At 38.7% G+C, this 14,476-nt stretch overlaps 1 non-coding gene across 1 annotated transcript; it reads right to left on the bottom strand.

The window, feature by feature from the left end:
• Positions 1–1,068: 1,068 nt before the first annotated feature.
• Positions 1,069–1,127, bottom strand: LOC121103843. Its single transcript, XR_005836139.1, has one exon. It is a non-coding gene; the product is annotated as a U7 small nuclear RNA (small nuclear RNA).
• Positions 1,128–14,476: the final 13,349 nt, after the last annotated feature.

The raw sequence follows: 14,476 nt of genomic DNA on the forward strand, positions 1-14,476 counted from the left end.
CCACCAGGGCTGGAATCACCAGGGAGTTCACTAGAAACTCAGAGCCCTGACCTCTCCCCAAACCTACTGAATCAGAGTGTGTAGTTTAACGGGATCCACAGTGATTCGTGTACAAGTTCTAGTTTCAGAAACATCGGCTACATCATTTTCTCAGGTCTCTCAGGGCTCAATTTCTACTACGAGTAGTGGTATCAAAGCAGCTGCTAAGCAAATCAAAACTCACCACTTTTTGCCCTAGCATTCAACACGTTACCTGCTGCCCAGGTGTATGGGGTTTCTTTCATGCCCACTTCTCAGCAGGCTCTGTCACTGAGTTTGGTGCCACTGGCAATGATTAGTCAGCACTGTGGACCTTAACTGGCATCAATGTATTCTAGACTCATTGGTTCTCATCCACCTTGTTTTGTTTTGTTATGCTCCCACTCCTGAGAGCTATGTGTCTCATGCATCTGGTGATACGTTAATTGATGGATGAAGATAAATAATGATGCCTTACGAAGGGTATCTCAAATAACCATCTTTCAGATTCTGAGGGAGGTGGAACTTCCAGAATGGTGGTATGAGAAGTTTGGGGAAATCTTACGCCTGGAGAGACATCTCTTAAGCTGGTGAAATTGGCATAGACAATTACTCAGTCTCCAGAGATCCATCAAAGGACTTACAACAAAGTGAGAAGCATTTAACTAAATCTATGGGAACTAAGTAAGAATGGTGGGAGGCCATGGCATTTAAGCTAAGGATGGCACATAGGACTTCACAGTTTCACCTTGCACAAGAGATGTTCCCCTGGGGCTCAGCATCTTAGGGTAGCTCCCATCTCCCCAGCTTATTGGGTGGAAAAGTTATTCTGAACGGAATCCAGATCACTGGGTAATGGAGAGAGAATTAAGGTAAAAGACAAGTAAAGTTTACTTTAAATAAAATTATAAAAGCTCAATTTATATAAATAGTTGGTAGGTCACATAAAAAGTAAAAGAGAGGGGTGCCTGGGTGGTTCAGTCGGTTAAGCACCCAACTCTTGATCTCAGCTCAGGTCTTGACCTCAGGGCTGTGAGTTCAAGCCCTGCATTGGGCTCCATGCTGGGCATGGAGCCTACTTAAAAAAAAGTAAAAGAGAAATAAAACTTACTGATTATTAGAGTTGACAATTAAGACTGAGAGACAAGGTGGTAAACCTTGCAGGGAGCAATTTTTCAACACCAGAGTTCTATTTTTTGACTACTGCCTTGGAGTGAAGTGAAAGTGTGATTTCTGATAATGCTTTATTATTACTTGACAAGATATCACAAATTTTAAAAAAGAAAGAAAGATATAGCAGAATCATAAACATATACAGATACGTATATTTCTTTGATACATTATTCTCTTCAGTGCCTACTGAAACATTTTGTTAATGGTTTGAATGTTTTTACCAATTCACTGTCACTTTCATTCCAATCTTTGAACACTCTTCTGGTCATATGTTTCAATATTCTGTGTGTGCCTCAGAGGGGGGCACATTATTTTCTATAAACTGAATTAATGTGCATTGCTTATGCTCATGATTGTCATGGAATAACTTTTTTTATATTTTAGAGACAGTCTTCATTTTAAGAGAAGCAAGTTGATGTCTTGAATGAAGACATCTGGCATGTAGGACTTTTAAAAAATTTATTTTTGTTATAATCAGTTTAAAAACGTCGTTATTTGTGGCCATCTGCTGTGTGGTAAAAATAATCCTGTTTTACAGAAGTAGCCTTTTCATTTGCATTGATTAAAATAAGGACCTTAGACATATGCAGTCTAAAGATAATACTGTATTGCATAATGGATGCAAAGCTCTTTACATGCACTATAAATGTGTTTTCCTCTCCGCTTTCCTTTACCATCCCCCCAGGAATCCCAAGTGATTCCCTAGCCCAGAACATCTCTTCAGTGGGTATGGTTGTTATCACTACTGTACAAGGAAATAAACTGAAGTCCTACAAGATTCAGGGAGAGAGCATAAAGGGCAGGCCACCTGTACTTTCTAGTTCAGATTTCTTTTATACCACAATACTTCATATGTTATTTGATAAATCAGGAGCTCATTTAACAAATCCGCATCTACTCAAGCAATTCACCAAATTAACCAGTGCTCTCCAAGGTCTCTGTAAAGCAAGCCAACTGATGCCCAGGGCATACTCAAGACTCAGAGCTCATAGGCTACTCTACTGTAGGCCCACTCCATGCAGAGATGGATGTTTACCAAGAATGATCTGTGTTTGTTATGATACCTGTTTATAGTATTACACATGTTCTGATAATTGTATAATTTAATCACTTTTTAAAAGCAATACAGGGGCGCCTGGGTGGCTCAGTCCGTTGAGTGTCTGCCTTCGGCTCAAGTCATGATCTCAGGGTCCTGGGATCGAATCCCACATCCAGTTCCCTGCTCTGCGGGGAGTCTACTTCTCCTTCTCCCTCTCCTCCTGCCCCTGCTCTCCCTCTCTCATATAAATAAATAAAATCTTTTAAAAAAGCAACACAAACAATATAAGAGAGAGCAGCTTATATGAAAGCTAGGTTGAATACTTTGGTGTGATTCCATAAAGATGAGACAATTAAAAAAAAAAAAACCTGTCAAATTAAATGTGGGAAAAGCAAAAATAAAACTTACAAAAAATCTGAAAAAAATCTAGATAGAGTCTAAATCCAATGTGACTCCTCAGTATCTGAGTTCTTTTTCTATTTAAAAATAATGGAATAGATAACCCCAATAGGCCTATGTCTATTAAAGAAGTTGAATCAATAATTAATAACCTTCCAAGACAGAAAGCCCCAGATCCAAATGGGTTCACTGGTGAAATTTACCAAACATTTTATGAATAAATTATATTAATTCTCCACAATCTCTTTCAGAAGACAGAAGCTGAGGGAACACTTCTTAACTTATGCATTATCCTAATACCAAAATCTGACAAAGACATTACAAGAAAACAGACTAACTTTCCTCATGAACATAGATGCAAACATCCTCAACAAATATCAATAAATCAAATTCAACAGTGCATAAAGAAATTATGCATTAAAACCAAGTTGGCGTAGGTAGGTCCTTAGAGAGTATTATGTCCAAATTACCATAAATATTGTAAATGATTTCTACCACTCTAGAGAAACAAGTCCACATCTGACAGAGTCTGCCTCTGAGCAAACTGCCAAGCCTAAACTCATTTGCTTCACAATCACATTGTTTATTTTGAAAACTACCATACTTACAAAAAGGGGTACATCAATTAATAAGTAATAATTATATAAGTGGTTGTGTACCCAACACCAAAATTAGGGTAAAATATTACCAGTACCTCACAACCCCCTGTATGCTCCTTACTCATCTCCCCTTCCTCTCTTCAATTTAGATATACTCATAGTTCAAAAATTTATATTACTTATTCTTTTGTTTTTATTTTCTATTTTTAATACATAAACACTTTGCTATTTAGTTTTACCTCATTTGGTGCTTTATGAATATAATCCCAGAGCATGTCTTTCTTTTAAATATTTTATTTATTTGAGAGAGTGAGAGAGAGAGAGCGCACCCAAGAAGGGGGAGAGGCAGAGGGACAAGCAGAGCCCCCAAGCAGAGCTGGGAGCCCACGCAGAGCTAGATCCCACAACCCTGAGATCATGACCTGAGCCAAAACCAACAGTCAGATGATTAACCAACAGGTGCCCCAACATGTCTTTTTATGTGACTTTTTTGAACTTCATCCATATTGATGCATGCAGCTGCTGTTCATTCACGTTTTCTGTTGTATAATATTCCAGTGCTTATTCATACAATGAATATTTGTCCATTCTCCTACGAAAGGCCATTTGGACTGATTCCATTTCTTGCCTTTAAGAACAGTGCTGCTAAGAACATTCTGTAAGCAATGCTTAGTGCATATGTGTAAGTGTTATGTACGAAGGAGTGGGATTGCAGATCATAAAGTGTGCTCCTGTTTACTTTTATTGGAGGGTACCAAACTGTTTCCCAACTTACACTTCCACCAGCACTGTGTGAAATAGTTTTGATTGCTCCAGCTCTTCATAAACGCTTGGTATTTCCAAATGTTTAATTTTTACAGGTGTTTTTTGTTGTTTTTTTTTTGAGGGTTTAGCGTCTATTTTGGTATATTGGGGCTAGCGGACTAAAAGAACAATGATTTTCTAGAACCACCCTATTTCTGTTTACTAAGGAGAGCCATTATTGTGGCCTCATTCTGGTTTTACAGCACTCCATACGATCTAAAGAACGTTGGCTAACATTCTGTGTGGAAATACCAAATTATCTGTTGCTACCAGAGCCTGTTAATTTGAATATTCCTAGCTTAAGGGACCACTGCCAGAAGATGGCATAAATATACTAAATAGCAATATCTTCAAATAAATATTTAAAGACACTTTCCTGGCTAAGAATTGTAGAGTGTGCTTTAGAATTATAGTGTACAACGTAATTTAAATATTTTTCTACCTCACTTATATTCTCACAGAGCTCTTTTTGTACTCTAGAGGCTGGATATCTTATAACGTTCAAACACGTTCATTTCATCTACATTCATACTTACAAGTAGAATTTTTAAAAGGTAAAAATTCAACTACTTTAGTCTGGAGTTGAGAATCTGGAAAAATTCTTATTTCAGTGGACTTTTTTCAATATTAAATATCTACTTACATGCTACTTTAATATAAAGAAACACTGATAAATATGCTATTTATTAATAGTCAATGAATAATCGCATTGCCTTTTCTATAATAATTTCTTATAAAAAGTGTCCTTTATCACATTCAGGAGACATGTAAATAATTCTATGCAGTGCCATTTATAAATGCCTTGTAACAGATTGATACCATGTTATTAAGAACCTGTTTCAAACATGAAAAAGGTAAAAAAAACAAGTGTCCCAATGACTTAGACTTAGAAACCTATTTTCTCATTATGCAAGTTTTCTATATCATTTCTAAATGTTACCTTAAATTAAAATGCAACTGCCATTTCTTATTCAGATTTGCTTTCAAGTAAAAACAGAACAAATCTACAGCACTCAAGCTGGAGTGAGTGCCATGGCAGAGAACTGTTAGGCACAGGGGTAGCAAAAGTTCCAGAGCATTACCTGTTATCAAAGCTTAGAATATTCTGTTATTAATTTTAGACAGATTTTAAGTAATGGATATAGTTCAAACAAGTTTGATGGGTTTAGATAAACCTTTCAAACTAACTCACTGACACTAAAACTTGAATATAGAAATGAATGTCGCCTATCATTGGAAAACTAGAAACTTCCAACCAGATGTGGCATTTTTCTCCCCCGGCCTCTTGATGGAAAATTCATCTAAATGCAATTTCAGATCCATGGTACATAATAACTGCTTCCAGGAAGTGCGCTGAGGACAAAAATTCTCACTTTTGTCTCCTGGAAATAAGGAGTCAAACAGGCTTAGCTATTTGGGGCAGGTGGGGTGAGGGAAGAACAGGGTGTGTGGAGGAATTCTTTACAGGTTGATATTTCCTTAGCCACTGGTCAGAAATTAGGTATAAAGAATTTAAGAATATATTTTTAATTGTAGATCCTCTTCTTTATGCCTGTCATTTGCTTTTTTTCAGGGACCACTGGCTAAATTCTTGAACAGGTACCATCAGAAATACATCATTCAGATAAAATAGGAAAATACATCTTATATACATTCAGGTAAAATAAATAAACCAAAGTAAATTTTAAAAAAGTAATACAGGGCTATGGCAAATAGTAGTCCAAGACCTGACAACAGAAATTCCACATATAAAAAGGTCTATTTAATGCCAGTTGTTTTATAAATAGGAGAGAGTTGTCCAGCTAATGTCTTCACACCTTGTGTGTTCTCACTTGGTTTTCTCTGCACTACTAATCTTTTTCTTGTCGCCACCAGCCTCCCTGCTCACACTTGGTCTCCCTGCCTCCTGCTCGTTTCCTCTCCATGTTACCTGACACACTTCTGCAGGATTCCTTGTCCTAAATGTAACACTGGTCATACCACCCCTTCAGGGACTGGTCCTTCTTTACATTAGCGTTTCTCACCCAAGATCCTCAGAACACATAGGTCTCCGGACATGTTACATGGTGTTTGATGAAGAAAAAAAAGAATCTGTGATCAAATACACTTGAGAAATAGAATGGAAAAGAGTAAAGTCAGTTTCTCTACTTCTTATAACCTTTGGTGTCCCAAAAATTCAGGGAGAATTTTCAAATTAGAAGCGCTTCCCAAACTTACTTGTCCCACAACATTTTCTCAACAGTTGCTTTTTTGTGTTCTGCATGAGGTACTTAGCTTCATGTGCACTGCACTGTTATGGAACTATGCGCCATTTTACTCTTGATTTCCCCTTCAGAAGACTGATCGGTGCAATCAGTCACTGGAAAGCAATTTTCATCACCAAAAGCAGCTTCATTTTTCTGTTAACAGCCCTGCTACAAGTTATTCAGCAGAAATAAATAGCCTGTAAGAACACAGACATTGTATGTTCTACGTTGTTACGTGATAACATATATAGCGTAGTATCTATGTTGTACTAGACAAACATTCTGATATCCCAGGTAGACAAATGATCAATGAAGCCATGCTGCCTCGTATTTCTGTGATACATCTCTTTTATTTGGAGAACTGAGCTCTTAGCACTTGTTTTTGGTTTTTTTTTTTCCCATCTCTGTATGAACCTTTGCGTTGAGAAAACACATTTGCCTACAATCTGTTTGAAGAGAGAGAAAATGCTTATTACACATCCGTATCACAAACCAATGATTCCTTATTTCTATATGTATGTTCTGTCACTGACACTAAAAGCAGTGTCTATCTGAAGCAACAAAGTTGCAAAAAATAGCACAGAGTTCCTGTATACCGTTCACTCAGCTTCTTCTAATGTTAACCTCTTACATAACCATAATGCAAATTATCAAAACCAGAACATTAATGTAAACACAATACCATCAACTAAACCACAGACCTTATGTGAATTTTGCTAGTCTTCTCGATAATGTCATGTTCTTGAGTCCACCATCCAGCACAGCTCCCCACACTGCATTCAGTATTCCATGTCTCTTTAGTTTTTGTCAGTTCCTTATTCTTTCCTCACCTTCCATGATACTGACACTTTTAAAAGCCCTGGTCAGTACTTTGCAGAATGTTATCACTTTGGATTTATCTGTTTTTTCCTCATGATTAGAATGAGGTTATGTATTTTTGGCAAGGATCCCAAAGAAATAATTTGTTCTCAGTGAATCATATCACAGGATTCATGATGTTGAAGTATCTCATTGCAGGTGATGTTAAATGTGATTCCTTGATTAGGTGATGTCTGTTATATTTCTTTAGATAAAAACAAAAAGTTGCTATTTTTTCCTTTTGTGGATATTAAATATCTTGTGAGGACAGGCTCTTGGGACTATGCAAATATCTTGTTTCTCACCATACTTTCCCACTAATTTTAGCATCAATCAACACTTCTTGCCTGTACCAATTCTTACTGTGATGATTGCCTAATGGTGATTTTCTATTTCCCTCATTCCTTCTTCACTTATTAATTAGAATTATTCTGTACAGAAGACCTGCACTTTCTCCTCACTTTATTTCTTAATGCAATTATTTATATTAGTATTGACTCTTTTTATCTTGGAGCATCTGATGAGTCAACTATTCTGTAACTGAACTTTTTGAAATCTTGACCCAGTCAAGATTTTGTTTTTTGCCTAACCAAAGTAATTACTTCCGTTCTTCTGTTTCATACTATACGTGCTTTAGAAAATTAGTTACATTTTAATTTTTTTTTAAGATTTATGTATTTGAAAAAGAGTGTAAGGGGAAAAGAGAGTGCAGAGGGAGAAGGAGAGAAAGTCTCAAGCAGACTCTGTGCTGAACACGGAGCCCGATGTGGGGCTCAATCTCATGACCCTGTGATCATGACCCTTAGCGGACCTCACCACCCAGGCACCCCACTTTTTTCTTTAATAACTGGTATTTTATAGTATTTCTGATAAATAGGAAGAAAAATATACTACTTTCTCTTTTTTTTTTAATTAATTCATTTGAAAGAAAAAGAATGTATGCGTGGGGGGCGGGGCAGACAGAGAGGGAGAGAGAATGAGAGAGAGAGAGAGAGAATCTCCAGCCGACTCCCTGCTGATCTTGGAGCCTCACCTAGGGCTAGAGCTCATGACACTGAGATCATTACCTGAGCTGAAATCAAGAGTCGGCTCCTCAACCGACTGAGCCACGCCGGTACCCCACCACTTTCTTAATGCAATGATAAAATGTTTTCCCCAGGTAAATTTTAGGGACTGATATTTATAAATTCAATTAAGTTGGGGTTTGAAAAGAAGATTATGTAGCCTAACCCACTGAGCCATTGTTTCAAGCCATGCGTACTGAATTCCCCTATGAGCAGGCCGGTAATATCTTCAATGCAAAAGGTGGGACAACAAAATGGTTTGATGAACACATATAATATCTCTATTTTTCTATCTATCTTTAAGTTTCTCTAATGATTGTGGTTTCTAGGAAAGTTTAAGAATCTTTCTGTTTAAGAAACACAGCAATACAGGATTTTGCCTGATATTCTAATACACGATACCTGAATATATGATTTTGCCTTTTTGTGTTCCAAACTTCTTGTGTTCCCAAACTTTGTTACATTTGTGTATTTACTGTATTTCTTCCATAAACCTATGATGGTTTAAACTTTCTTCCTTTTTAAACTCCCTGGGTATAAGCCAGTAATGATGAAATTTAGGCATAAAGCATGAGATTAGACACCATATAAATCAAATACAGCTTATGACCTAAAAGAGGTTTAAAAATAGCAGTAACCATTGTTATAGGAAGCCTGTGATAAATGTTACTAGAATGGTGCATTTGAGGTATTCTAGGAGCTTAAAGAAGAAATACTTTATGAAAACAAAGGCTTTTGACAGGATTAAAAAAGAGACACACTTTAGGTATGTGGAAATGGTAAGAAGGCGACATAGCAAGTATGTGGATAGGGTAAGCAAAAGACTGTTGGGGCATGAACGGAGGTAGGAGATTCCATCACCAAGGCGGAATCAAGGTCATACTTATATAGATATTGAGTGACAGAGAAATCTAAGCTAGTATCTGGAACAAAGAGAAACTGGTGACCAGAAGATCACTTAGGGGTAGGTAAGAGGTAATGATAATTTGAACTAGAAGCAATGGAAACTGAAAGAACAATCAAGCCAGACTCTGAACTCCTCATATCCTAACCATTGCTTGTGTTTGAGGGGGGAGGAAAAGGAAAAGGAAAAGACAGAGGTAGAAAATGAATGATATTGTTGACCAGTGTGGCTAGGATGAGGACGGGAGACTGGCAGTACCATTCACACTCACAGGAAGAAGTCAAGAAAAAAGTTAGCCGATAGAGGGGCATGTGGTTGTGTGAAATATACCTGAGATTAGCTCCTGGCAGAACCCTGGGACTGCACAATTTAGCCGTTTACACCCAGATCTTAAGAAGATAAACTAAGCTGGAAGCTACAGAGAAGTTTAGAAATGAGTGACGCTGTTAAACATTTAATTAACTTGATTATATATGAAAAATTGCACTATTATTGCATTATTAATAAAAGAAGTGTAGCTTGAGTCATGTACTAAAATACATATATAATACATATATTTGACAGTGCAAGTCATTTAAATATTGTTTTATTTATATCCACAATCTTTATCATCTGGAATCACGAAGAAAAAATGACAGAAGCTGAATGTTTGTCAAAAAATTTTCCAATGTGGATCAAGAAACTGGTTAGCTTATTCATGGAATAAAGGTCTACTGAACACTAATTATGTTTGGCACTGAAACAGTTATGGTGGAAGATGCAAGAAAATGTAGGTTGATCCCTTCTTTTTGGTGACTTATAATCTTGATGAGGTCAAATAGTGCTCTCTTCTGAATCCTGACTAGACTATTACATTTTCATTTGTTACATCACCTTAGATTCTGTCACCCAGACTGGACCATAAGCTCCTTGAAGTAATATGTCTTCTCCTTTCTTTTAGCAGTAATAAATACTATTGGCTATTTCTTCAAATTATTAATGACACACAATCACGTCCACATATTCCTTTCCTGAAAATCATGGTCTTCAGATGTAATTTATAAATAACAATGGCTTGAAAGATTTTACAGAGACCTTTTATAAAAATGGGTAAAATACTACTGTGTGGTAACTAATATAAGTAAGTTAAACTTAATAGTCTGTGCCTGCTTTTTGGGAACTTTGTTGAAAATGGATTGACTTGAGTTTAGCTGCTGACACCAACACAAGTGAACCTTTTTGTTTCAAAACTTAACATATATTGACAACTATTTCCTAGAATGAGGTGGGAAATAATGCATAAACATCAACCATTAATTATTAATTGAAGCACTGCAGAAATCCCATATGATACACTAAAATTAATTAATAGGGCCATGCTTGAAGGAGGTGTAGGGGTAGAGAAAACAGCCCCCAAATCAAGAGGGCAGGTGCCAAAACTTTGAAACCAACCAAATTATCATGACCTGCTTAAATGTCTACTGTGTAAAATATACTACGCTAGGTGCCTGATAAAAAGATAAACAAGATGTAATGTTCCCTGTCCTCAAAGAGCTTACGACTAAATTGAAAGTAAACCACACACCTCCAATAAGAACACAACAAAATACACACAGAGAATAAAAGAGAACTCTATTATAATAGTTTTTAACAAGTTGTATTAAGAGTAAGTAAAGTCCTTATAATGAAATTGCTTGAAACAAAAGATGAAAATTTAGTTTATATCTGTTAAAGGCTCACAACATGCAAGGTAGGCAGATGAGGAAACTGTGGCACAAAGAGATGAAGCAACTTGTCTAAAGCCACACAACTGGAATCAATGGTACTCAAAACCAGGTCAAAAAGATTCCCATGTCCAGGACTTTCTGTATGCCATGCTACCTCCCCGCTGTGGACTGAACTGTGCCCACCCCCCCCCCCCCGCCAATTCATATGTTGAAGTCCTAATCCCAAGTGTGACTATATTTGGAGAAGGGACCTTTAAGGACATAATTAAGGTTAAATAAGGTCATAAGAGTGGGGCTCTCATCCAATAGGAGTGGTGTCTTTATAAGAAGAGGAAGAGATACCAGAGCATGTTCTCTTTACCTCTCTCTCTCTCTGTCCATGCATGGAGGGAAGACCACATGAGGACACAGATGCCTCACCAGAAACCAACCCTAATGGCATCTTGATCTTGGACTTGTAGTCTCCAGAACTGTGAGAAAATAAATTCATGTTGTTTAAGCCACCCAGTCTGTGGTATTTTGTTATGGGAGCCCCAGTAGACTAAGATACTTCCTCTAAAAGAATAGACATGAATCTTATCCTTTACCAACAGTGGAGCAACATTTAGTATTCTTACATAGTTTAGAACTCTTTTCTTGGGGCGCCTGGGTGGCTCAGTAGGTTAAGTCTGCCTTTGGCTCAGGTCATGATCCCGAGGTCCTGGGATCAAGCCCCACATTGGGCTCCCTGCTCAGCGGGGAGTCTGCTTCTCCTGCTGCCCCTCCCCCTGCTTGTGCTCACGCTCTCTCTCTCTCTCCCACAAAAATAAATAAAATCTTAAAAAAAAAAGTCTTTTCTTTAGCCTATTCTCAAGTTCTCTGCATGTATGCGTGTGCATGTGTGCACACAAACATTCCTTAAGCAGTGATGTTTACTTAATTATGCACACACTTTCCAAAAGTTAATTTTGGATTATATCACGAAGCCCAGAGGTGCTTCATACTTGCATAGTACTGGCTTGTTTCTTCTAGGAAGAAAAGAGAAAGATGGTAAGAGTCTGGGATGTACTACAGAGCTCCCATAAGCCATTAAAAAAACCTTTTTTTTTTTTTTTTTTTTTTTTTGAGAGAGAGAGAGAAGGGTGGGAAGGGGCAGAGGGAGAGAGAGAATTTTAATCAGGTTCCACACCCAGCACGGAGCCCCATGTGGGACTTGATCTAAAAAAAACTTAATGTTCATTAGGAAATTTCTTCTAAGTCTCTTTCATACACACAATCAGTTTGTCAGTTAACTGTCTATGGCACACATTCATGTTTTAATAAACTAGGTATTAATTGATGTAAAGCATGGTACCATGTAGGTCAATGTGATTATAAACCACACTAACAGTTTAGAAAATCAATAATATATTAAACAGAGATTAGTACTTCTGGAATAAGTTAGTAAATAGTTGTTTTCTGACAAATTGTGACCGATTCTTCTGCTTCTTGGAAGGTATGCTCATTTACAGATTTATAGATTAGGCAGGAGGCAGGGAAAGGGAGGGCGGCCAAAACCCAGGCCTGATGCTCGTTTCCTTTGCTTTCTCCACACACAAACCCATTTACTGATGTCGCATAATTAGAGGAAAAGCAGGGAGTAGGGCGACATATTAGGCAGTTTTCTTTAAGCGGGAGTTTGCTGTGCCCAGCAGTCAGGAGTGGACCAATGTGGCGAAAGCACTCTTCGTGCTGGGGCTGTGCACTTAGCATCGCTGCTTACCCACTTCCTCTTGAAGCAGCCAGTGGAGAAATGCAGACTCATAGAGGACTCCACGGCAGCGGTTCTCAAGGCAAGACTGTGTTCTGTCAAGATACTCCTCGACCTGAGCTTCTGGAGAGTCAAGTCGGAGAAGAGCTGGGAACTATTTGTGAGGGCAGTAAGTGAAAACAGCATCATGCTGCCTAATCCTTCCTGAAAGGAGTTCACGGCCTCTCCGAAACATGTGCTATTGTCGTCAGAACCCCTCACACCACACTCCAAGTCCCTTCAATAGGCATATCTCCATAGGTTTTATCCTTTCTGCGTAAAACCTCATTTCATGTTTACTTTCCCCTCTTGCCTACTACGTGTTCTGTGGCAAAAAGTTATTAACGTGAACACATACCTTATTAACGCACCAGAGGGGCAAAGGTACTGTAAATGATTTGCAAGGGATCAAGGAGATACCGTGTAATGTAGAATGAAGAACGATCAACGGGGAAACGGGAAGCCTGCGTTCCTCTTGAACTCTTGAGCTCCTGATTCACTATTGGGTAACCATGAGGAAGTGACAACATCCCTGGACGTGAAGTTTCTCACGTGGACAACGAAGGATTGGATGAGACCTTACCTGGGTCCCTCCCAGTGTAACATTATATTCCAGTGATTACTGCACTATTTCTACGTGTAGTCACTACGCTGAGCACTTTCCCATTTCCTTTGATCGTCACAACACCCCTGGGAGGTAGGTGCCATCACCCCCATTTTGCTGCTGGAGAGCCACATCTTGAAGAATAAGGACCGTGCCATAGACACAGCCTGCAAGTAGCTTAGCTGGTTCTCTGTATCCTAGTAACTATGCTGGGCTCCTCACCTGGGCCGAAATGTTATTAATGGGAAAAGCTATATTTTGTCATCAAACTACCAGGGATTATTAGCCACTTCTCTGAGCTGCCAGACCTCCTTGTTATTGCCCTAGACATTTCCCCCCACTACCATATGATCCATTCAGCAACTAAGGGGCATGCCTGGCAGAGCCTTCTAGAATCCTTTCTAGAATTAGGGCCATTTTCCATAAACAGAGTCATGGTGTCACTCTCCGATGCAATAACAGACATGTGTGCAAGAGGGTACTCATCCATAAAGCAAGCTGAGGAGAGACGCAGCTACAGTCCAAATAACTCTTTCAGAGTGTTATTGCCAATCAGAAGTCTAGAGGTGGCATATAAGGAGTGTAGGCAACAGTGTTTCCTGACTTGAAAGCCTGCAAGGTAAGCCATTTAAGAAGTGCTTCGTGAGATCTGGTGATGTCAACTTAGGCCCCGAGGTCAGATATATTCTCACGGTATCAAGCTCCTAGGGAGAATTAGTCTGGATGGTGGTGGGCCGCTAAGGAACCTGACCTAGCCCTTCTAAAAATGACAAAAAGTTACCATATGGTCTGCAGACAAATGAAGGTCTGTATTAACATATAAAGCTAGTAGCCCACATGGAGTCATGGATTAACAACCATTCAAATCCGAAGCGTACATTTCATTGATCAGTGACACACTGATGTATGGAGAGAAGAAGACAGAAAGCAGTCAGAATGGGAAGGCAGGATATTTTACCACAGCCTCAGGGTAGCCAAAGGAGAATAAGGCACTTGACTTATTGGGTGGGATGTGGAAATAAGGGACAGAGAAGCTTTGACAGGATGAATCTCCCTGAAACTCCACTGGGCCCAGCCCTTCGCTGGTGATGTAACTCAGAGGGAGACAATCCAGCAATGGAGTTTCTCTGAAACAGAGCCAGGGAAAGGCAAACGTGCCCCATTCAAGTTCATCTCCAAGTCCGTCGTCTGTCTGGGCTCCTTAGTCCCATGCTATTCTGCTTCATTTGTGTTCTTTTGTGATGAGAGTCTTCCCTCTCCCTTCAGGAGATATTTGGGGATGAACAAACAGGAG

This window comes from Ursus maritimus (genome assembly GCF_017311325.1).
Source record: "Ursus maritimus isolate PB19 chromosome X unlocalized genomic scaffold, ASM1731132v1 scaffold_X1, whole genome shotgun sequence".
NCBI classification, from domain to species: domain Eukaryota; kingdom Metazoa; phylum Chordata; class Mammalia; order Carnivora; family Ursidae; genus Ursus; species Ursus maritimus.